Source organism: Globicephala melas, chromosome 2, assembly GCF_963455315.2.
Source record: "Globicephala melas chromosome 2, mGloMel1.2, whole genome shotgun sequence".
NCBI classification, from domain to species: domain Eukaryota; kingdom Metazoa; phylum Chordata; class Mammalia; order Artiodactyla; family Delphinidae; genus Globicephala; species Globicephala melas.
Genome location: NC_083315.2, coordinates 111,670,088 through 111,694,595, shown reverse-complemented (window position 1 = coordinate 111,694,595; position 24,508 = coordinate 111,670,088). Strand labels below are relative to the sequence as shown.

The 24,508-nt window shown below is 39.1% G+C and overlaps 1 protein-coding gene across 4 annotated transcripts in view; it reads right to left on the bottom strand.

The window, feature by feature from the left end:
• AKAP6 (A-kinase anchoring protein 6) overlaps positions 1 to 24,508 on the bottom strand; it is a 493,560-nt gene that overhangs the window by 388,790 nt on the left and 80,262 nt on the right. Inside the window, exon 2 of one of the 4 annotated variants that reach the window (XM_060294725.1) lies at positions 2,318 to 2,450. The exons of the other annotated variants lie outside the window; for them this stretch is intronic. The gene's annotated coding sequence lies outside the window, so the exon portion shown is untranslated. The remainder of the gene's footprint in view (positions 1 to 2,317; positions 2,451 to 24,508) is intronic. 4 annotated transcript variants of the gene reach the window in all.

Genomic DNA, 24,508 nt, shown 5'->3' with positions numbered 1-24,508 from the left:
AAGAGTAAACCAAGAAAGAGGAAGTCAGGAGACACAGCAAACAGGAGATCTAGCACCCCAGGGTGGTGAGGAAGAGAACTCTAAGGATGCCAGCCATATACCTGGGCAAGGAAGGCATCCAGCACAGATTGGAACAGATCACATACCAAGAACAGATTTATTGATCTAGTGGAGAATTGGGGTTGAATTAAACACAGAAAACTAAGCAAATAACAACAATAAACTCTAGGAAAAAGTTAAAAGGTATACAAAAATAGAATAGGAATTATATTATTCTATGTGGTTTACCTAAAAATTACATTTACATATTCTTAATATAAACACTAAATGTTGGTATAATACAAATCACAACATAATTTTACAGGAAGAATTGGGGGGGTAAGAATTGTGTGTGTGCACACATGTGCACGTGTGCCCCTGTGAGAGAAAAGTAAGAGAGAGAGAGGGATGGGATCAGGGAACAAGCTAAATAAACTCCCATCTTTCATAGTGAGAAGTCAATAGATTAAAAAAATAGAAAAAATACTCAGGAGGTAGCCATACCATTCTGTTGTTTTAAGATGAAGGTAGTTACCAAAGAATCAGCTAACAGATGAAAAATGGTTGCCTCTGGAGAATGGGAAATGGAAAAGAAGGTCTAAGGGCTGCTGTTTGTCTAAAATCCCAAAACTACTTGACTCTCAACTATTTGTGCATAAACACATAACTTCAAAATATCTAGATTAAAAAATGAAAGTGTTTCTTAATTGCGGGACAGGGCTTTAATACTCTCTGATATATTGAGAATCTCCAAATAAGGGGTAGGAATATTTGGTGCCTTAGTTCCCAAACTTATTTGACTATGAAAATGATTATTTTTGTTTTGTTTTGTTTTGGGTAGAGAATGTCACCAGACTGGATGGGGAACTCAGTTAAAATGCTAAATTTAAACTTGTACCTACCCACTTGTTTAAACACTATATTTTTAAATACAAAATGCTTACTGTGATTCAGTTCAATAATAAGGTTGTATTTGTGTCAGTCCAATAATTCCTTTAAGAAATAAGTCTTCCTATGAACTAAATCTGATATCATGATGAAAGCCACAGGTGATTAAGTGACCGAGTTTACAGGTTATTTCATTATTTGTCCCATGAGTAGATTTGTTCTGGAGTGAATAACTTTTATTTCTGAAGACAACTGAATCAGACTGAAATACAAAATAATGAACTTAAGCCAAATCTTTCAACTAATATTACATTTGTTTGTGCTACTCATGCTGCAACTTGAGAACACTTCAAATAACTACCCACACTGCTGTTCTTTCATAAACAGAAAGCATTTTACGGGTGATGAACCCTCATAAAGACCAGGATTTTCAAAAGCATTATTTCCTATCCACTGTTATTTCCTACTCACCCTAACCTCCCAGACATGCAAAAAAAGATTTTCTTTAGAAGATTCTGATGTCAGATTTAAAAATACTAATGGAGACAGCAAAGGCTCTTAATATCCAAAGGTCTGATGTGATCAGAGATCCTCCCTCTGAATGCTCTTTACTACAGAAAGAATAATGAAAGGTCTGGTACTATATTTACTTTTCAAATAAACAATTTCAGCAAGGTAGAATCTATTTATTTCAAATATTTTACAATCATTTTGCTTTAAAATTTTTGTATCAAGTTCATTAGATACTGTCAAGCGTTTTTGCCCATCTACTCATCTAACTTGAAGGTGGGTGTCTGATAAAGTATGATTTGCTCCAACATGAATTGGTGTTTTAAAAAATAATTCCTATAAAAAATAAAAATTCTACATCATGGATCTTCAAGGAAAAATAAAATATATATTTTCTAATGAAAAGCAGATACATAGTACAAGCCCATATTTATTTAGTGTTCTGTATGTGCTGGTAGACAATAAAAGCATGGGGCATGAACTAGCTTAGCATAAATTCACATTCATTTAATTTTTGTCTTTTTCTTAATAAATTATTGATTCTCTTGCCTAAGAAAATAAATAGCAATAATAGAAAGTGCTGAGTAAGAGCTAATGACTTAAAAGCCTCTAAAAGCCTAAAAAGAACCTAGCAGATCCTTCACCAACCCTAAAAATTGTTAGATTGAATATTACCAGATGCTTTGACAGATCTTCCTTTCAGCATATGGAAAAAAATATTTTATTTTTTTAATTTAGGTGGCTCCTCTAAATCATAGGGGTAAAAGGGACAAAATGATGAATACTATAACAGATCAACCCATACTCTCTCCCCTCTGTAAGACAGCTAAAGCTTAAGTTGAAATCAAAAACCCTCCAGCCATTAGATTTTATCACTTACCACCAACCAAGTCTAGCTGTGGTGTGGGAAGGGAGCAGCAGTTTCCCAGAGAGGTCATCATTTCTGAGGCTTTCACTTCTTGCTCTCCTTAGGTAAGTCTTGGATAAGACTTTATCATCAAGCACATGAGCACCTGGCAGTCATCCAAGAGTGATTCAGATGCATTAAAACTGACTAAGATTTTTATTTTAATTTTTCATATCTTCCTTATCAATAGTTAAAATTGATATGATACTCAGAAACAGTAGTTCCTTCTCCAATAGTCTCAGAAAAGCATCTGTTTATAATTTTTCAGTTAATGCTTCACAATCATATCATACATCACATGACACAGCTATTTTGGGTCTTACTTAGTCATTTGCAGCCAAATACAAAAGAACCTCAGACAACTTCTGCTTGTCATAGCTTCTATTCATTGTGCCCTTTGCCCTGATCCTCTCATTGTTAATAGTTCCATAAGATTCCTTGATCTGGATATTAAACGTCTTTTGAATGAATTTCTTCAACAAGAAATGTTACTTCATATGATAGAAAATGAACAATCGAGAATATTTCTTCAATATATAGCCGACAATTTTTAAAATAAGAGTATTTGGAACGACCCTTTAATTAAACTGGAGTCTACAGGGTGAGAGTTTTGTTTCATTTTTTAAATAATGTAACACAAGCAGCTGAGAGAATATGGTTTTTCTTTGCTTCCACCATAATGCTCAAAATAACATGAAGAAAACAGATTTAGATGGCTTTATAAGGAAGCAGAGGAATATAATGGCCTGACAGTTTTATGTATACCACAGTTTCAAGAAAAAAGGAATTTAATGAGCATCTCACTTTGACACTTTCCTGGTGCTATGGAAAACAAGTGAGTCAACACTTGTTTACCATCCACCTTCCAGGAACTTCAGGTCCAGGAAAGGAAGAACTAGCAGGGCTTCCCTGGTGGCGCAGTGGTTGAGAGTCTGCCTGCCAATGCAGGGGACACGGGTTCGTGCCCCAGTCCGGGAAGATCCCACATGTCGTGGAGTGGCTAGGCCCATGAGCCATGGCCACTAAGCCTGCGTGTCCGGAGCCTGTGCTCCGCAACGGGAGAGGCCACAACAGTGAGAGGCCTGCGTACCGCAAAAAAAAAAAAAAAAAAAAAAAGGAAGAACTAGCAGCTTCTGTGTGTACTTACTTCTCAACTGAACTATAAAGAGAAATAGGTTGGAGAAAAACTGATCTTGAACATAAAGAATAAGTCTGTACTTTTTTTTCCTTTTTTTACCAGCTTTATTGAGATATAATTGATATATAAAATTGTGCACAATTAAGTGCATGTGATGATTTGATACACACAAATATTGCAAAATGATTACCACATAAGGTTAGTTACATCCATCAACTCACATAATTATGATTTTGTGTGTCTGTGGTGAGATCACTTAAGATATAGTATTATTAACTATAGTCACAAGGCTGTCCAATAGATTCCCAGGACCTAATCATCTTATAACTGGAAGATTTTCTCTCTAACAACCACCATTCTACTTCCCATTTCTATGAGCTTGGCTTTATTTTAGATTCCACATACAAATAAAATTATACAGTATTTGCCTTTCCCTGTCTGACTTTTATCACTTAGCCCTCAGGTCCATCCATGTCACAAATGGCAGTATTTCCTTTTTCATGGAATATATATATATATATATATATCACCTTTTATTTACCCATTTGTCTGTTGATAAACACAGATTTTTCTCATATCCTGGCTATTGTGAACAGTGTTTCAATAAACATGGGGGTACAGATATCTCTTCCAGATTGTGATTTCATTTTCTTTAGATATATACCCAGAAGCAGGATTGCTGGATCATATGGTAGTTCTATTTTTAATTTTTTGAGGAACCTTCATACTGTTTTCCATAGTAGCTACATCAATTTATATTCCCATCAACAGTGCACAAGAGTTCCCTTTTCTCCACATCCTTACCAGCACCTGTTGCCACTTGTCTCTTTGAGAATAGTTATTCTAATAATTGTGAAGTGATACCTCACTGTGGTTCTGATTTGTATTTCCCTGATGATTAGTAACATTGAGCAACTTTTCTTGTACCCGTTGGCCATTTGTATATCTCTTCGGAAAAATTTCTATTCAGGTCCTCTGCCCATTTTTTAAATTGGACTATTTGCAGGGGGTGGGTTGTTATCAAGTTGTATAAGTTTCTTACATATTTTGGATGTTAACTCCTTATCTAATATATGGTTTGCAAATATTTTCTCCCATTCCATACACTGCAAAAACTCTCTTCCCAATTGAGTATTCCTGGCTCCTTTGTCAAATATGAGTTGACCATATATGCATGGTTTTATTTGTAAGCTGTATGCTCTATTCCATTGGTCTATGTGTCTGTTTTTATGCCAGTACCATGCTGTTTTGATTACTATATCTTTGTAGTATAGTTTGAAATGAGGACCTGTGATGCCTCCAGCTTTTTTGTTCTTTCTCAAGATTGCTTTGACTATTCAGAGCCTTTTGTGGTTCCATACAAATTTTAGGATAGTTTTTTTTTTCTATTTTTGTGAAAAATACCATTGGAATTTTAATAGAGATCACATTAAATCTATATATGGCTTTGAGTAATATGGACATTTTAATAATATTAGAGAGATGGCCAAGATGGTAGAGTAAGAAGACCCTGAACTCACCTCCTTCCACAGACACACCAAAATCACAGCTACTTATAAAGCAACTATGAGAACAACCTGAAGACTAGCAGAAAAGATCTTCTACAACCAAAGACATAAAGAAGAAACCATAAGATGGGTAGCAGACACAGTATAGCCAGGACTCAGATACCTGGGTCAGCTACCCACAAATGGGAGGAACATCATAATTGCAGAGACCCCCAGTGAGTCCCCATGCAGAGGCCCAAACCTCACATCAGGCTCCCCAAGCCAGGGCTCCTGCACTGGGAAGACAAAGCCAAGACATCTAGCTTTGAAAACCAGTGGGAATTGTTTTGGGAAAGCAAGAGGGCTACAGGAAACAAAGACTCCACTCTTAAAGGGCACACACAATACCTCACATGCTCTGAGTCCCATCACAGAGGCAATAGTTTGAAAAGAGTCTGGGTCAATCCATTTGCTGATCTTGGAGAGCCCTCTGGAGAGGCAGGAGGCAACTGGGACTCCCCGCTTAAGACAGAGACACTTAGAGCAGCCATTCTGGGGAGTCTGTTCTACCACAATAACACCAGCACTGGCAAGTGCCATTTTGGAATCCTCTCTCTAGTCTATAGCACCAGGGACATAACTCAACTCACCAGTGGACTAGCACCAGCCCCAATCTTGGCCCCCCTCCAAGGCTGTCCAGACAGCCACATGGGGGCTCAAGTCCTACCTCCAGTGAGCAAGCACCAGCCCCTAGACCCCAAGGCCATGCATATAGCTGCAGCAGGACCTAGCCCCACCCTCCAGGAGGCCAACACCAGGTCCTAGTCCCTCTGGGCTGCACAGACAGCCACAGGGGGACCCAGCCCCACCCACCCCCAAGCCACACAGCCCACTGCAAAGGACGCCTACCCTGAAGCCACCACATGAAGCATGACCTTGCAGCCAATCAGTCCAGGGGAGAGATTGGCGTACCAGTGCACCCACAGTAATCAGCCCCAACACAATAGAAAGGCAAACTCATCCCACATTGAGGGCAACACTATAGTGTATAGCTCTGGTGACCAGAGGGGAGTGCTTCTGGGCCCCATAGGACATCTCCTACTAGAGGCCACTTCTCCAAGATTGAGAAATGTAACCAACTTACCTAACACATTGAAATAAACACAGAGAACTGAGCAAAATGAGGAGACAGAGGACTATGTTCCAAACAAAGAAATGAGACATAACCACAGAAAAAGAACTAAACAAAGTGGAGATAAGCAATCTATCCAATAAAGTGTGCAAGGTAATGATCATATAAAGATGCTTTCCAAACTTGGGAGAAGAATAGATGAACAAGTGAGAATTTCAACAAAGAGTTAGAAAATATAAAGAACAGTGCTGAAGAATACAATAACTGAAATAAAAATATACACTAAAAGAAATCAACAATAGATTAGATGATAAAGAGGAACAGATCAGCAATCTGGAAGACAGCATAGTGGAAACCACCCAAGCTGAACAGAAAAATGCAAAAGGAATTTCAAAAAATGAGGATAGTTTAAGAGACCTCTGGGACAGCATCAAACATACTAACATTCATATCATAGGGGTCCCAGAAGGAGAACAGAGAAAGAAAGGGGCAGAGAACTTCTTTGAAGAAATAGCTGAAAACTTCCCTAACCTGGGAAGGAAAACAGACATCCAGGTCCAGGAAGCATACAGAGTCCCAAACAAGATCAACCCAAAGAGGTCCACACCAAGACACATTCTAATTAAAATGGCAAAAATTAAAGATAAAGAAAGAATCTTGAAAGCAGCAAGAGAAATGCAACTAGCTATACACAATGAAACTTCCATAATATTATCAGCTGGCTTTTCAGCAGAAACTTGCAGGCCAGAGGGAGTGGTACAATATATTCAAAATGAAAGGAAAAAACCTAAAACCTACCTGCAAGCTTATCATTCAGATTTGAAGAAAATATAAAGAGTTTTACAGAAAAGCAAAAGCTAAAAGAGTTTAGCACCACTAACCTGGCTTTACAAGAAATGTTAAAGGGACTTCTCTAAATGGAAAAGAAAAGAATATTGTGAAAGGAAAAATCTCACTGGTAAAGGCAAACATACAGTAAAAGTACTAGATCAACCAGTTATAAAGCTAGTAGAAAGGTTAAAACACAAAAATAGTAAAATCACTATATCCACAGTAAGTAGCTAAGGCATACACACAACAAAAAGACATAAAATATGATGTCAAAAACATTAAACATGGAGATGGTAGTAAAACTGTAAGGTGGTTAGAATGTGTTCAAACTTAAAAGATCATCAATTTTAAATAATCATATATATGAACCTCATGGTAACCACAAACCAAAAACCTATAATACACACACACACACACACACACATACACAACACAAAAGAGAAAGGAATCCAAGCATACCATTAAGACATCAAATCACAAGGGAAGACACCAAAAGAAGAAGAAAGGAACAAAAAGAACTACAAAAACAACCAGAAATCAATTAATAAAATAACAGGAAGCACATAATCATCAATAGTTACTTTAAATGTAAATGACAGAGTGGCTGAATGGATAAAAAAACAAAACCCATATATATGTTGCCTATAAAAGACTCACTTCAGATCTAAAGAAACACACAGACTGAAAGTGAGGGGATGGAAAAGGTAATCCATGCAAATGGAAAGGAATAGAAAGCTGGGGTAACAATACATATATAAGACAAAATAGACTTTAAAACAAAGTCTAAGACTTTGTAAAAAGAGACAAAGAAATACATTACATAATAATAAAGGAATCAAACAACAGGAAGATATAGCAATTATAAATATATATGCACCCAACATAGTACCTAAATACATAAAGCAAATATTCACAACATAAAGGGAGACATTGACAGTAATACAATGATAGTAGGGGACTTTAACACCCCACTTAAATTGATGGACAAATCATCCAGATAGAAAATCAATAAGGAAACACTAGCCTTAAATGACACATTAGACCGGATGTAATTAATAAATATATACAGAACACTTTATCCAAAACAGCAAAATACACATTCTTTTCAAATAACATGCTAGGCCACAAAACAAGTCTCAGTAAGTTTAAGAAGATTGAAATCATATCAAGCGTTTTTTCCAACCACGATAATATGAGACTAGAAATGAACTGGAAGAAAAGACTGCAAAACCAGAAACAAGTGGAGGCTAAAGAACATGCTACTAAACAACCAATGGAAATCAAAGAAGAAAATCAAAAAATACCTGGAGAAAAGTCAAAATGGAAACACAACAACCCAAAATCTTGGGACTCAGCAAAAGCTAAGAGGGAAGTTTATAACAACACAAGCCTACATCAGGAAACAAGAAAAATCTCAAATAAAAAATCTAACCTTACACCTAAAGGAATTAGAAAAAAATAAAGAAAACCCAGAGTTAGTAGATGGAAAGAAATAATAAAGATAGTGGAAATGAATAAAATAGAAACTAAAAAAACAATAGAAAAGACCAATGAAACTAAGATCTGATTCTATGAAAGGATAAACAAAATTGATAAACCTTTAGCCAGACATGCTACTGATGTCACACTTTACATCTTTTTATGTTGTACATCCATTACCAAATTATTGTAGCTATAGTTATCTTTAATGTTATTGTTTTTTAACTTTTATACTAGAGACATAAAAGTGTTTCACACACCACCATCACATTAATAGGGTATTCTGAATTTGACTATATATTTAACTTCATCAGTGAGTTTTATACATTTTCATGTTGCTATTTAGTGCCCTTTCATTTCAGCTTGAAGAACTCCCTTTAGCATCTCTTGTAAGCAGGTCTAGTGGTGATGAACTCCCTTAGCTTTTGATTGTTGAGGAATGTCTTTATTTCTCCTTCATTTCTGAAGGACAGTTTTTGCCTACAAGGCAAAAGGGATATAGTATTCTTGGTTGGCAGGATTTTTTTCTTTTAGCACTTTGAATATATCATCTCACTCACTCCTGAAATGCACAGTACTGCAGAGAAATCCACTGATAACCTTATGGGGTTTCCCTTGTATGTGACAAGTCATTTTTCTCTTGCTGCTTTCAAAATCCTCTCCTTTCTTTGACTTTTAACATTGAATTGTAATGTGTCTCAAAGTAATCTTTGGGTGGATCTCATCTGGGATCCTTGGAGCTTCCCGTAACTGAGTGTTCATATCTTTCCTAAGATTTGGAAAATTTTCAGCTATTATGTCTTTCTTTAATTTTTCTGACCTTTCTCTCTTTTTCTTCTGGGACTCCCATGATGAGAATGTTCATTCGTTTGATGATGTCCATAATTCAGGTAGATTTTCTTCAGTCTTTTTCATCTTTTCTCCTTTTTGTTCCTCTAACTGGCTAATTTTTTTGAGGTTAATTTGTGCTTTTATTTGCTAGTATAACTTAACTACAATGACCTGAAAACTTTTTTGATATAAAAAATACATTTTATATCACAGTCCAACAAACACACACTTATCTAATATGTATACATATATAAGTGAAACAAAAGTTTTCTAACTGGCTAATTTTAAATGACCTGTCTTCTAGTTCACTGATTCTTTCTTCTGCACAATCAAGTCTGCTGCTGAAGCTCTCACTGAATTTTTCAGTTCTGTCATTGCATTGTTCAGCTCTAGGATTCCTGTTTCATTCTTTTCTATGGTTTCTATTTCTTTATTAAGCTCATTTTGTTCATGCATTGTTTTCCTGAGATTGTTTAGTTGTCTATTTGTGTTCTCCTGCATTTCATTGTTTTTTAAGATGATTATTTTCAATTATTTGTCAGGCAAATTATAGATCTTCATTTCTCTGTGGTTGGAGCTTTTTTGGTTTCCTTTGGTGGTGTCATATTGCCTGACTCTTCATGATCCATGTGGCTTTGCATTGTTTTTTGTGCATTTAAAGGAGTGAACACCTCTTCCAGGCTTTACAGACTGGTTTCAGCAAGAAAATACCTTCTCCTGTCTGTTCCTTGGGTTGATGGGATTACCTATAGAACCACAGTTATGCTGGGTTGGAGCTGGTTATGAGGTTGTTGCTGGGTATGCGGTGAGATCTTTGGTTGGCAGGCTTGTTATCAGGGTCTCAGGTGGGTATGGATCATGCCTGGTGCCCAGGTGGTTAGAACTGCCTCTAGTACCTTATTCAGTAAGGTGGTGCTGGGATAAGTGTCCACTTCAGGGTCCACAGTGGGGTCTTCAGACAGTGGATCTATTACCAGATGTGTGGCAGGTGTAGTGTCCGGGACGATTGCTGCCTGGTCACTGGATGGGTCCCTGTGTGGGCAAGACTGACCCTGGACCATGGCTGAGAGAGGCTGAAAGCAAGCCCCAGGACTGTTTCAGTTTTCACAGCCAAGACTGAAGTCTGCAGACCTGCCTCTGGAGGCATGGATCAGTGGGTCTCCCACCAGGTCCCTGAGCAGGCTTGACTGGTCCCTGACTGTGACTAGAGGGGCTAAAGCCAAGTGTAGGGCCTTTCAGGATCTCCTGAAGCACAGACATGTCTCCCACCTGGTCCCTGTGCCAGCTTAACTGCTCATGGACTGTGGCTGGGAGGGCCTGGAACCAAGTATAGGGCCCTTTCAGGATCTCCAAGAGTTCAGACAGAAGTGTCTGCTGCCTGGTCTCTGTGCCAACAAAACTGCTAGCAGACTGAGGCTGTGAAGGGACTGGAGTAAAGGGCCCTTTCAGGATCTCTGAGGGCACAGATGGGAGTGTCTCCTGCTAGGACCCTACAGCCTCAGGACTGTTGGCAGACTGGCAGACTGTGGCTGTGAGGAAGCTAAAGCCACATATAAGGCCCTTTCAGGTTCTCCTGGGATGCAGATGAGAGTTTCTCCTGCCTGGTCCCTATGCCAACAGGCCTGCTCATGGATTGTGGCTGGCAAGGGACTAATGCCTAGTCTAAGGCCCTTTCAGGATCTTCAGGGCACAGATGAGAGTATCTTCTACCTGGTCACGTCTCTGTACTTTTTTTTTTTTTAACATCTTTATTGGAATATAATTTGCTTTACAGTGTTGTGTTAGTTTCTGCTGTATAACAAAGTGAATCAGCTATATGCATACATATATCTCCATATCCCCTCCCTCTTGCATCTCTCCCCTATACTTTTTTTTTTTTTTTTTTTTGCGGTATGCGGGCCTCTCACTGCTGTGGCCTCTCCCGTTGCGGAGCACAGGCTCCGGACGTGCAGGCTCAGTGGCCATGGCTCACGGGCCCAGCCGCTCCACAGCATGTGGGATCTTCCCAGACTGGGGCACGAACCCGTGTCCCCTGCATTGGCAGGCGGACTCTCAACCACTGCGCCACCAGGGAAGCCCCCACTATACTTTTAAACTAAGTTTCTGAGTCTATAGTACAAAAAAAAAAAAAAGCTATCTGACTATCATTACCAGGGTTCTTATAACCTTTTACATTTACACATATATTTAACCTTCTTTTAATATAACAAGATTTATATATATATATTTAAATATAACAAGGTTTATATTATAACATGATCTCTGTGATCATGCATACTTTTACCATGAAATTTAAAATAATTATCTTTATGAGGGCAGAACATTTTAAAATAGCATCTTGGGACCACACTATGCAGCAGTCATTTGAATTAAATAACACTGTTTTTTATTATTCTAAAAGTAATCAAAAGTCTTAAAATAACAATGGTAATTCTTAAACACTTGAGTATCTGCTCAGTTAAGGCACTGCGGTAAGCACATGTGCAAAAAAATCACCCTAAAAACCTTAGGAAATGCATGTGTATTGCATACAATAACACTGTAGGATGACATCATCCGATGGCTAATAGAGTCTTCTACACCCACATATTGCATTACACCTCCCAAAGAATTCAACATCATGCAGATTGAACCCCTTTGTCTTCTTGTCGTTATTTCTTTTTCAGTAACACCAGATATTTCTGTGTCCATGAAATATTTACAGAGAAAAATATCTTAAAATCTCATTCTTAGGGTGTAATTGGATCAATTACCTCCATTCAAAATTCAACTGGGGAGAGGGGTTAAAAATACATAAAATAATTACTTCTTCAAACTCAACATAATCCAAATTTAATTATCTGAACAGAGGCAAGTTTAACGTAGTGAGTGGATTAGTCTGGTAAATTATTCAAGGTCATCTGCTCCCTAGAGTAAGATTAATTAGAGACCTAAACTACCAGAAGTTCAGTTTGTCACTCTCATTTGTAACTTGGCTATAAAGTAAAAGGCCTTCAAATTTTTCCTCAATGCTTTGTGTCATCTTCATAAACAATGCCTAGAGAATAAGGATAAAATATATCAATATATTCATTCAGCTGCAAAATTTGACAAGGTAAGCTCTGACAGCCAGCAGAACAAATGTTCTGAACAGAAGACATAGAGATTCTATATGAACATAGATAGTGACCAGAGCATGATTTCCCAAAACATGGTCTACATAATACTGGTCCTGTAAAGTCCTTGTAAGAAAGGGTTCAGAGGTTGAATACATCTGGGAAACACTGTTTACACATTTCCCCTAGGGGAGATACACAGCACACGTTAGCTCCTGGGAGTCTTCGGAAAGAAACTTAATTTTGTTTAATCCAGTATTTTCCAAACATTTTTCTGCATTAACAGAACTTGTGCTCCTTGGGACACACTTTGGGGGACACTACTCTGGAAAACTTCAAGTATTCCTTGTATACAAAGAGTGTGGATTCCAGACCTCGTGTAGTCAAAAGCAAGAAGCCTTTTGTCTTTTGACTTCAGCAGTCCCTTCCTCTGTCTGCCCAGCCTGACCCAACTGCAATCTACCAGTATTAAAAGAAGAAAAGACTACAAGTCCTGCTTAGTTTTCTATTTTATTTACCTTTTAATTTCAACTCTGAATCTCCCATTCTGCATTTGATAGGTGTATGTCTCTTTTGATATTTTCTTAGTTTCAGACTGGGACCCTTAATCTGACATTCTAGATTCTGGTTAGCCAAATCTATGACTAACTTCTGGCATTTTTTTATGCTCAGTGTCTAGCTTTCCCTTTGATCCTCTGCAGATACCTGTCAATTTAGGTTTCTACTTTGGACTCATCCTTCTGCCTGTGACAGATTCAATAAAGGCAAACCCCAAACTGTGACAATGAGAATGTGCTCCATAAAGACACAGAAATCCAACAATGTTTCATGCAGCTTGGATTCACCCATCAGTCAATGAGGATACACTTGAAGAGCTTCTTCTTTCATCAAGAGCTGTGGCAAATTCAGCAGAAAGCACACTGGCAGGGCACTTCACTTTGAGTTATGTTTGGGGATGAGTTGGAGCAGAAAGCAAGAGAGAAATTTGTGGTTCAATAACTATGAAATTTCCCCATCCTATCGCTGTATAATTACAAGATTTAAGAATGGTTTTCCCTGAAACTTTTATTTTGTCCCTATGACTACCCCTTACTTGCTTAATGCTATCCTTACATGGTACCTTTGGGTGATCAGGACAAGAAGCTGTTAAAAAGAAAGACAGGCAATTTAAAGCAGTATATCCAATCCTAAGGCCCTCTAGATAGCCTCCACAGTAGAAATCCAGGAGACACTGTATATAAAATGGCAACCTGCCTTACTTAGTCTGGTCCTGTATTTCTTAACGAATACAAATGCCTTTGATTAAAGAGAAAAGATGGTAGAATGGGCTGAGAGTAGGTGTAGACAATGCACTTTTCTTTGTCTTAATCTTGACTCTGGAGGCTTTCATTGTAAACAAGGCAATCAATCCTACACTTGCCATTTAAGACGCTGCTAGAACCCCAGATTCCCTCTGTTGGGAGTCTGCCTCTCTCTAGAGAGACTAAAATGAAGAGTCTCTGGACTACAGGATACAAACACAATTGAAGGCAGAGGTACCATACCCTACGCTGAAGAATTAGGTCAACATATACTTATTTAATGTTTAGATCTCATCTATTCTTCCACTCAGATCCCAGAATGCTATCAGCATGGCCTTAACCCTCTAGTCAGGAGGTTGGAATCTGATCAGATCCAAAGGAAAGACTGAAAGATATTGTTGAGGGAGGATATTCCATCAGTAAACAGCTCATATCACCCTGTAGCATGATTTTTCAACCTTGATACTATTGACATTTGGGGACAGATAATTCTTTATTATAAAGAGCTGACCTGGGACTTCCCTGGTGGCAGTGGTTAAAAATCTGCCGCCAATGCAGGGAACACGGGTTCAATGCCTGGTCCAGGAAGATCCCACATGCCGTGGAGCAACTAAGCCCGTGTGCCACAACTACTGAGCCCACGCACCACAACTACTGAAGCCTGTGCACCCTAGGGTCTGTGTGCCACAAATCCTGAGCCCATGCGCTGCTACTGAAGCCCACACGCTCTAGGGCCCGCGTGCCGCAACTATAGAAAAGCCCGCACACAGCAACGAAGACTCAATGCAGCCAAAAAAAAAAAAAAAAAAAACAGCTGAACTGTGCATTGTAGGATGTTCACCACCAGATGCCAATAGCACTCCCACCTCTCCGGTGATGACAATCAAAATGTCTTTAGATAGTGCCAAATGTTTCCTAGGAGCAAAATCACTCCTGGTGGAGAATCACTGCCTTAATTGAGACTCACAGTTGACATGCCCCTCCCACATACCCAGAGCTTCAAATCACCTTCTTAAATATTTTGAAATTATGTATGGGTGAATATAGATACTCTTGTAATCTGTGTTTGAATTAATTAACCATTTAGGAAGCATAGTGTAGTTTGATTCTTCTCAACTAAAATTATTTTGTTCTTTACAAGACCTAAACGTAAAAAAACTTTCTAAAAAACACCATCTAAAGTTAAATGTATCCCTCCCCCCAAATTTAAAAATTAAAAACAAAAACTATTAATATTATCTGTCTATGAGAGATGAACTGAGGTTTACTTTATTTTACAAAATTCTAAACAGTCTGTTCTTTCTCACTCAAGGAACATTTATTAGCTTAATCATCATCATCATCATCTAAAAATATCATCATACATGATGATCAAGAGAGGTGAGTAAGTCAGGTGAATTCTCTTGAGGATACCTCTGAGGTTCTGGCCACCTTTAAGAGATGTGCATCTAATATCAGTTTAAATATGTGGAATGTTATTACCTTTCACATTGTTAACTACTTTTAATGTCAATTTCAAATTAAAAGGGGAAGAAAACCTTTGCTATTACGCTATATAAATATGTGAAGTACACTGTGCATGTAAGAAAAATCCTTTTAGAATGTATATATATAGGTACAGTATAACTGAATCACTTTGCTGGACAGCAGAAATTAACACAACAGTGTAAATCAACTATTCTTCAATAAAATACATTTTTTTAAAAAAGAAAGAAAAACGCTTTTATGAGAACCATACAATTTCGAAGTAGAAAGGAACCTCGGGAGCCATCTGTCAACCTCTTATCCCAGGAAAGAATCACCACATCAAGATTCCTGGAACATGATCAAGCATAAAGGGCTGCTGTTTTTTTAAGAAGATGGTTCAGTTGTGAATCAATGAGAAAGCTACCCAAATCTACTTTTATAACCTTCTTTTAAAGGTCTAACCTTTAACGAAAAAAGTATTTTTCTCTCTAATTCATCAGTTTCAGTTCAAAAGTTCTGGGCTCCTCCCTCATCCATGTATTTTGAAGCCCCTAAATATCCCTAAGCCTCAGCAGTGTCAGGAAATGAAGTAGAACAAGCTTCCTAAGACATCTGACAGTGCACCCATGCCACCAAAACCCTTCCCACCTGTACCTAACTCCTTTCAAACACACCCAGAGTCACCTAGGTAGTTAGCATTTTCAAAAGGGAAGGACTCGGGCTTTCCTGGTGGCACAGTGGTTGAGAGTCCGCCTGCCGATGCAGTGGAGGCGGGTTCGTGCCCCAGTCCGGGAAGATCCCACATGCCACGGAGCGGCTGGGCCCGTGAGCCATGGCCGCTGAGCCTGCGCGTCCGGAGCCTGTGCTCCGCAACAGGAGAGGCCACAACAGTGAGAGGCCCGCGTACCGCGGAAAAAAAAAAAAAAGGGAAGGACTCTTTGTGTAAGATTGGTTATATCAACTAATCATGCAGCCTTTCACCAGCATCATCCTCTCTCCATGGACATGAGCCTCTACCCTTCACCAATATCCATTCACCAAGGAGTGATCCTTATTCCTACTCTAAGGCCATGGGAGTAAAGGCACAAATGTCATCTTCCTCCCCTACATACACCTATTTGGAGATACCTTAAACTATAGCAGAGTATAATTAACATCCCTGATTATGAAAGAGGCTAAAATCGTCACACTCAATTTACTTGTAATCTTAGGAAAAACTGTACAGTAGACACCCAAGTTCTCATTCTTATCTTTAGAGAGACTTCTCATTCACCTAAGTGAAAATCCAATGAGCTCCCAACAGTTAAAACCATCACCAAAATCCATCCTGTCTGTTTCCCTGAATGCTGAAAACATTTTAGTATAAATAATTTTGCTAATCTGAGACCATTTCCTTTTTTGTAAATTTTTATATCTCCAGCCCAATTCAAGTCAATCATTTCAAAGTTAAATTTGCAAATGATGCAATGACTTTTACAAGATAATGCAACAGTTGAAGACTCATTAAAATTTTTATTGTACCTTTCAGTAGACTTTTGTTCTTTCCCCCTCCTTCTCTGTTCATATCCACTTGATTAATCCTGGCTCCCAGCCAGCCAGTCTGCTCCCCTACCCCGCAGCTAACCATGGTGTGCCAAATACTACTTTTTACTCATGCTGTGGCAGCTCCTCTCTTCTGAGAAGCTTTACTTCCTCCTCTGTGTTACAGTTTGGGGGAGTTACAAGGCCAATGATTTACACAGATAGCAGAGGTTCCTGACACCAGCCAGAAGAAGCCCACTCTTCTAGCACTTTTCTGCACATCATCAGACAGTAGGTATCATCTGCAGTCCAGCAAGGAATTCTTGTTAGGACCTGGGGTGTTGCTGGTGCCTCAGCTCCTAATAGGCATTAAACCAAATATTTTACCCAGATTCATCCTACCTACCACTATGGAAGCTTTGTTTCCTCCAGGTTGGTACCTCACAACCCAGAATCCTAGGAGATTTTGTTTGTTTGGTTTTTGTGTTTCTGTGGAGGTTGCCATTGCTCTGAGGTTACCTGGTACCATTTATTAGAGGGTCTCTAAATCTAAAACTATGGGCTTCCTGAAAACTACTAGGAAGTAAAATGAGAATGATAGATTATAAAGTAGAATAAAAGAAGAAGTAGAGAAACTCTGAATCTCAAACCACCTCCCCGACATGCAGTGATTATTTAATTTTTCTTACTCTACAACGTTGCCCACACCTCTGTGCGGGTCAGCCTCCCCAGGTGCCTCTTCAGGCCTGGCAAGGTGGGCTCAACCTCTGCTCCTACCCTCTATGCTCTGTGGTGGCTGAGGTTCTTCTCTGTGCCTGTGTGGTGATCTCCTCACACATAGCTGAGCTGGTGCACTGACGCTGCCCAGGCCCGAAAACAGCGGGGGCTGGACGGTTTGTCTAATTCTCTGAACATAAACTTGGCAGGAGGTCCTTTGAGTTACTAAGCAACTGAACATCGGACATGAAGCCTTTTACAACCTTTCCATAGATTACTAAAAGTTCCCAGGACAAATTCAGGTCTGGTCCAGTGAAGAAAGAATTAGGAAATAGAGGTAGCCAAGAAGGGGGTGGGGAGAAGAGAGCCAAGAGAGCGAAAGGAAACAGCAATCTGCAGAAGCAGGAAGAAGAGGACGGCAGATAGATGGGAGGCACTTGGGTGAGGGATGGAGACTCTCAGAGAAGAATATGCAGATACGATCATACAAAGCCCAGAAAAGCATCTTCCAAAAGCTCTTGGAAGCAGTCTTGCAGCAAAAAGAGAAGAGTTCCTAAGGTTTTTATTTGTTGTACAGAATAACGGGTCTGAGGCAGGAAGTAAATGGGCACCCCTCGGGTAAAGCAATTAGAGATTCATTCCCTGTGGATCGATACTCCCAGATGAGAATAGCAGGACAACTGAGAGAGGAGGTTGGGCCCTGCCCAGACAGAAGATAAGAGATCACATATTTCTCATTCTTGAAGTGAGGAGACCTCCCCGACTACACATGCACAGAAAGGCTCCTTAGAGGTCAAAAGGGAAGTGATGCTAAACGACGCTAACCACCACAGGCCTCTTCGGTGGAATCCATCTTGGTTAAGAGATGCGTGTGCACACATGGGAAGATCTGAGATATACCAAATACGGACTTTGAACCAGGCAAATCAAAATGACTGGCCAAAGGAAACCCAGAAGAAATGCCCCATAAAAGTGATTCAAACTGCCACGGGGTCACAACTCTCTCTGAGCCCGCCCGTGTGTCTATCCACATGTATCATACTCTTTTTTTCTCCTAATAAATACTTTACTTGTTTTACTACTTTCCGTCTTTGTGGGAATTCTTTTTCTGCAAAGCTGTAGGGCCAGAGCCTTGTCACTGACCACTGGTCTCGTGGCTAGGATTCGGTGCTCTCACTGACACAACCCAACCTCAATCACTGGCCAGGAACTGAAACCCTGCTTCAAGCCACTGCAGGCCGAGGCCACCTGAGATCGGGTCCTTCCTCCATTTTGTTATAATCACTCCACTCAGCCACTCACCTCAAATACACAGCTGTCACAAAATCTGTGATAGGAGGCTAACACACCTGACAATCTCATGTAGACACACAAGGAATAGAAAACCAATTAGAGAGAAACAGCATGGATGTACGGGTTCACTACCTCTGGCTTAGAAAGCTCTCGATTCATACCTTACTGTCCTGGGCAAGACACATGTTCCTGCTGCCACTCTGGATCCACTTCCTATCCTGCTCCCCGGTATAGGCAATAAGGGGGTGAATTGTTGGTGGAAAATTGGAGAATTTGAAAATAAGAAATAAACCAACCAAAAGTCAATCAGCATTTTATTAACACATGGCTAAATATCTAAAACCAAGAATTGCTACAGTTTTAATAATATGTATATAGGCCTCAAATTTCCTCTCCCTTTCCCCCTCTCTCTCTATTTCTCTCTCTCTCTCTGACTTTACTAAACATCGTACTCAACATGGAAGCCAATTCAATTAGCTTCCAGTCATACCATCAGCCTCGACATACAGAGACCCAGCTACAGGCACTTCTTTCCAGAGTTAAATTCTAGGGGTCTAGAATCAGTGGTGTCTGCTACAAGAGCATTCTCGCCTCTAGCCCCCAGAGTACTACATATCTCTTGTTCAAACAGTAGATTAGAAAAAGTGATTGTCAAGAGGAAAACCAAAACTTGAGTTACATCAATTCTACCGTTCTGTGTGGTCACATGGAATTTTTAATTCATGTTTAAAATTTAAAGCAGTTAAACAGAGTGCAACTGTAATGTTTTGTTTGATAAATGCAAACTTAAGATCATACATGAACTATTTAACTGAATTTAAATAACTTTAAATTGTAATTTATTCTTTTTAATTGTTAACTATATGTATCATAAAATGTAAGGGTGAATCAATGAAATGATAATTATGACTGATTATTTGCATGATTATTATTGAAAATAATTTTTGTCCTATATGGGCAAGGGTAAGGGTATTAAAAATTATCTGTTCTGGGTGTCAAAAATGCTAGGTACACCATTACCTCTTTGGAGCATGTAAATAGTCTCCCTTGCTCTCTGGCTTCTGAGTGGGTTCTTACAGGACCACTGGTGGGGATTAGGAAAGCAGAAGAGCGAGATTGGGGCATTCATCAATTCCCTTCCTTGCAGGCTTGTCCCAGTCTGGCAACATCCTTTAACTTTTTTCCCAAGTTGTATTGAAATGTGATTGACAAATAAGCACTGTATATATTGAAGGTGCACAACATGATGTTTTGAAATATGTATACATTGTGAAATGATTTCCCCAATCAAGCGAATTTACCTACCCATCACATTACATATTTACTTTGTGTGTGTGTGTGTGTGTGTGTGGTGAGAACACTTAAGACCTATTCTCTTAGCAACTCTCAAGTATATGATACACTATTAACTATAGTCACCATGCTGCACATCAGATCTCGAGAACTTATTCACCTTGCATAACTGAAACTTAGTACTATATATTTGACCAACATCTCCCCATTTCCCTACCTCCCTGGCCCTGACAACCACAGTTCTACTCTTTTTCTGAGTTAGGTTTTTTTAGATACCTCATACAAGTAAGATTATACGGTATTTGTCTATCTGTGTCTGGCTTACTTCACTTAGTATAATGTCCTCTAGAATCATCCAGGTTGTCGCAAATGACAGGGTTTCCTTCTTTTTCATGGCTGGATAATAATCCGTTGTATAGTATTCCAATATACCACATTTCTTTATCCATTCATCCATAGATGGCCATTTAGTCTGTTTCCATATCTTGGCTATTGTAAATAACGCTTCAATGACATAGGGGTACAGCTATAGTGATGTCATTTCCTTCAGATATATATCAGAAGTGGGACTGCTGGATCACATGGAAGTTCTCTCTTTAGTTTTTTTTTTAAGGAACCTCCATACTGTTTTCCATAATGGCTACACCAGTTTACATTCCCACCATCCTTTGGCTTTGGCCAAAGTCATTCTCTCTCCCCCCCTCGACCACTCATTCTCTCCCTCTCCCTCTCCTTCCCTCTGGATTATGATTATTACCTGCTCATCTCATCAATTCAGACCCAGGGGTGGACAGGCACTGCTCTCATCCCTTAGTAGCCTGAGGATACTAGACTATCCCTTGTCATTTCCCTATACCCTGTCCATGCCTTTATAAATTTAGTTTTATTTAAACTCTCTGAAAATTATCCCGTTTGTAGAAATCACTTATTTCCTGCTAAGACCCTAACTAATATGTACTCTTACTCCTTATAACCCCAATTTCCATCACAATTCTTCATTATCCTAGACCTCAAATGGAAATTTTTCTCCTCCTTAACTATGTATATTCTAATTCCATAGGGTCTTAGGATCCTGGGAATGGAGTAGTTGATATCAGTTGTTTAATTACAGTTTCACTATTCAGGGAAAAGTAGATGTGCACTTAGCTGAGGAATCACTGCAGCACAGCCTCTATATATCCCCTCCCTTCTCAAATATTTTCCAGTCACCTCATAAAAATAACACTGGACAAATTGCCTCATTTAGCACAACTCCTCCCTCCATAAAAATCACTTTATTATTTTTCTGCTTCTCCCAACAGTGGGAACTAAGAGCTCACCACTCATACCATCTCTAAAAATTAAATTTATACATTCTGAGATTAATCAAAACCTTTCATCATTTTAAAAGGGCTAATCTTAAAGCTATTGGGAAGAATTAATTCCAGGCAGCACTATCTTTAATCTGTCCACATCCTCTGCATTTCATTTCATCCATTTCTAAGTTAACAGCACTTAAAATCATGACTAAAAGACTCTACTGTAAGTTTTTCTTAGAATGAGAAACACTTTTGTTAATAATTTTCAAAACAATTTTATGAGAGAAAAGGCACATTCATTGAAATTCAAAGGATCTCTATTATCTGCCTTGTAATGTTTACAATGACTGAAATACTCTCACAGTGTGAGGACTTGACCTCAGGGTGCCAAGCAAACTCAAGCAAGAAAACAGAATTCTACCTAGTAAAGAGTAAAACATGATTTCTGCAAAGCAATTCATCAATCTGATCTGACTTTAACGTGATTACTCAGGAGAGAATCTGGTGGTGGAGAGGGCCACTGAAGATACAATTACCATAACTAATCTGAATTGATGAAAATGAGAGGTAGAGCTGAACAACAGCAACAATAGCAATAAAAACATCTAATACATCATGCTTACTATGTGTGCAAGGCACTGTTTTAAATGTTTTACGTACATTCACTCATTTAATCTTCAAAGCAATCCCAGGAATTAGATCACTATCACTATTCCCATTTTACGGATGAAGAAACTGAGATTCAGAGAGTTTAAGTGATTTGTCCAAGATGACACAGCTAGTAAGTGACAGAGCTGGGATTCTAGTGTAGGCCATCTGGCTTAGTGCCCATACATCTAACCACCAAGACATACTATCTCCACTAGAACTTGGGAAAACAGTCGTTTTATTGGTGTGCAATTAAAAAAAATAAAATCAGGGCTTCCCTGGTGGTGCAGTGGTTGAGAGTCCGCCTGCCGATGCAGGGGACGCGGGTTCGTGCCCCGGTCCGGGAAGATCCCACATGCCGTGGAGCGGCTGGGCCCGTGAGCCATGGCCGCTAAGCCTGTGCGTCCAGAGCCTGTGCTCCGCAACGGGAGAGGCCACAGCAGTGAGAGGCCTGCGTACCGCAAAAAAAATAAAATAAAATAAAATCATTTTATCACAGTACATGAATTCCATTTAATTTCTACTTCTCTTTCAGGAACAACAACTAAAAATGGGAACTGAGGTATCCCAAGAGACCTCTTACTACCATAACATTTGTGAAGTCATAGACATGACATTAGGACCTAGTTTTGTCAGGAGAAAAGAAAATGAATAAACTAGTTCAGTAATTCTCATTATTTAGGAGGGAATCAAGACCCCCTTGTGAATCTGTTGACAGCTATGGTCCCTCTCCCCAGAAAACATTTACTTTGCATTCCATTTCAGGGAGCTTGCAGAAGCCCTGATGCCCACCCATAGACCCTATGTGAGAAAACTCTCTTCTTAGATGAATTCTGTCTACATTGCTGTATAATTCATTTTTTTAAAAAAAGAATCAACCAAAAAACCAATATTTATTGGGTGACTTCTACTTTCAAAGCACTGTGCTGAATCTTGTGTGGAGAATATAAGAAAAGACATTCTATACCCTTGTCTTCAAAGAGCTGCAGAGTCAAATTTGCAAAATAAGACAGGATAAGAGCATGGTCATTACTTCTCTAGGTACTCAGAAGAAAGAATATTACTTCTAGCCTGGGTTGTCAGGCAAGGCTTTAAAAGAAGACTTGGAATATGATGTGGTCTAGAGAAATGATTATGACTGGAGAGGAAGTGAGAAATGGCATTTGATATCAGAAAATAATAGAATTCTTCCTTTTAACACTTGCTTGAATTTGTAGGCTAAGAAAATTACTTTTATGAGAAATATTACGTTTTAGCTATAATTGTTAAGAACCTTATTCTCCTACCAGATACTGTGCTTCCTGCCACATTAGTACCAATGTGCTCACCTCGGCCCAGCTATCTGCTGGGAGGACAGCACACAACTGGCAGCCCTGGCCTTTCCTCTCAGAAGCCAAGTAGACGGTGCATCACACTGTTTACTAGGATAAGGATACTTGTCAACAGAAATTGGCTTGCAGCTATTAACTCATCCCCTTGTGGCCAGAGAAGCCAACAGATAGCAATTTATTTTGATTCTGAGGTGGCTTTCTAACTCATTAGCAATCCCAGGAACCCCTACTCTTTTCATTCAACTTGAACAGCCCTTGATGTTCTGAATAAAGAAGCTGTCCAAACTAGGATTAAAAAGAAGGGGGGAAAAATTACTGTTCCTTTTCTCAGACGCGATGTGGAGGTGCTGAACTGACTCAGCTCCCTAGAGAGCTCCCTTTTTCTTTTCTTTGCAACCCTGGTCATGATTCAGGATTCAGGAATTTGCATCACATGGCCTTGATTCTTGCTGCAATTCTTTCCAGCAAAAATTCCACACAGAAGGACAGGTATAATTGAAATTCTGGTAGAATCAATGTTGACTTGATTGGGGAATTCTAGAAACTAGAAAAAAGTCTGAAAGGAGACAGGTTAAGTTACTAATTACCTAGGGTTGCCAAAAAATAACAATGTATAGAAATAGAATACAAGGAAGAAGACATCCAGTAAAACTGTCATCGTGCATTCAACCACAAATGGATACCGCAGTCCTACATGTGCAAAGGAGATGCAGGTTTGGAGCAGTTGCCTCCTTTCAAGAGATTCATAGTTTTGACAGTGTTACAGTATATCCCCAGAGGACTGGGTAAAATTGGAGGGTGGGAGGGTGAGGTAAAGTGGAGAAGAAAGTATCACAGAAAACTAGTAGATGAAAAAAAAGAACTGAAAGCATAATTTTAAATGAACTCATACTTTGACACTCTATAACTGGGGGTAGCAAGAATAAGACCTAACAAACTAATACAATGGCTGCATCACTTAGAATATTTGGTGTTGTAAACAACCAGAAAACTCTGACTCAAACTGTATTTAAAATTTTTAAGTTTTTTCCATTTATACAATACCTCACATAATAAATAACAGAAGCAGGGTAGTACCTAGCCAAGGAGGAGCTATCAGGATTCCAGCTCTGCTGCCCTGGGATTCTCTTGGCTCTGCCCTCTACCCTAGATTGGCTTCATCCTCAGGATGAAAGAAAGATGCCTATAGTAATTCTAGATATCATGTTCTGACACAGTGGCCAGAGGAAAAACAGGACCAGCCTTTCCTGTGTCTTTTTCTCAGGACTGACGGAATTTTCCTGGAAGCTTGAGGCTGACTTC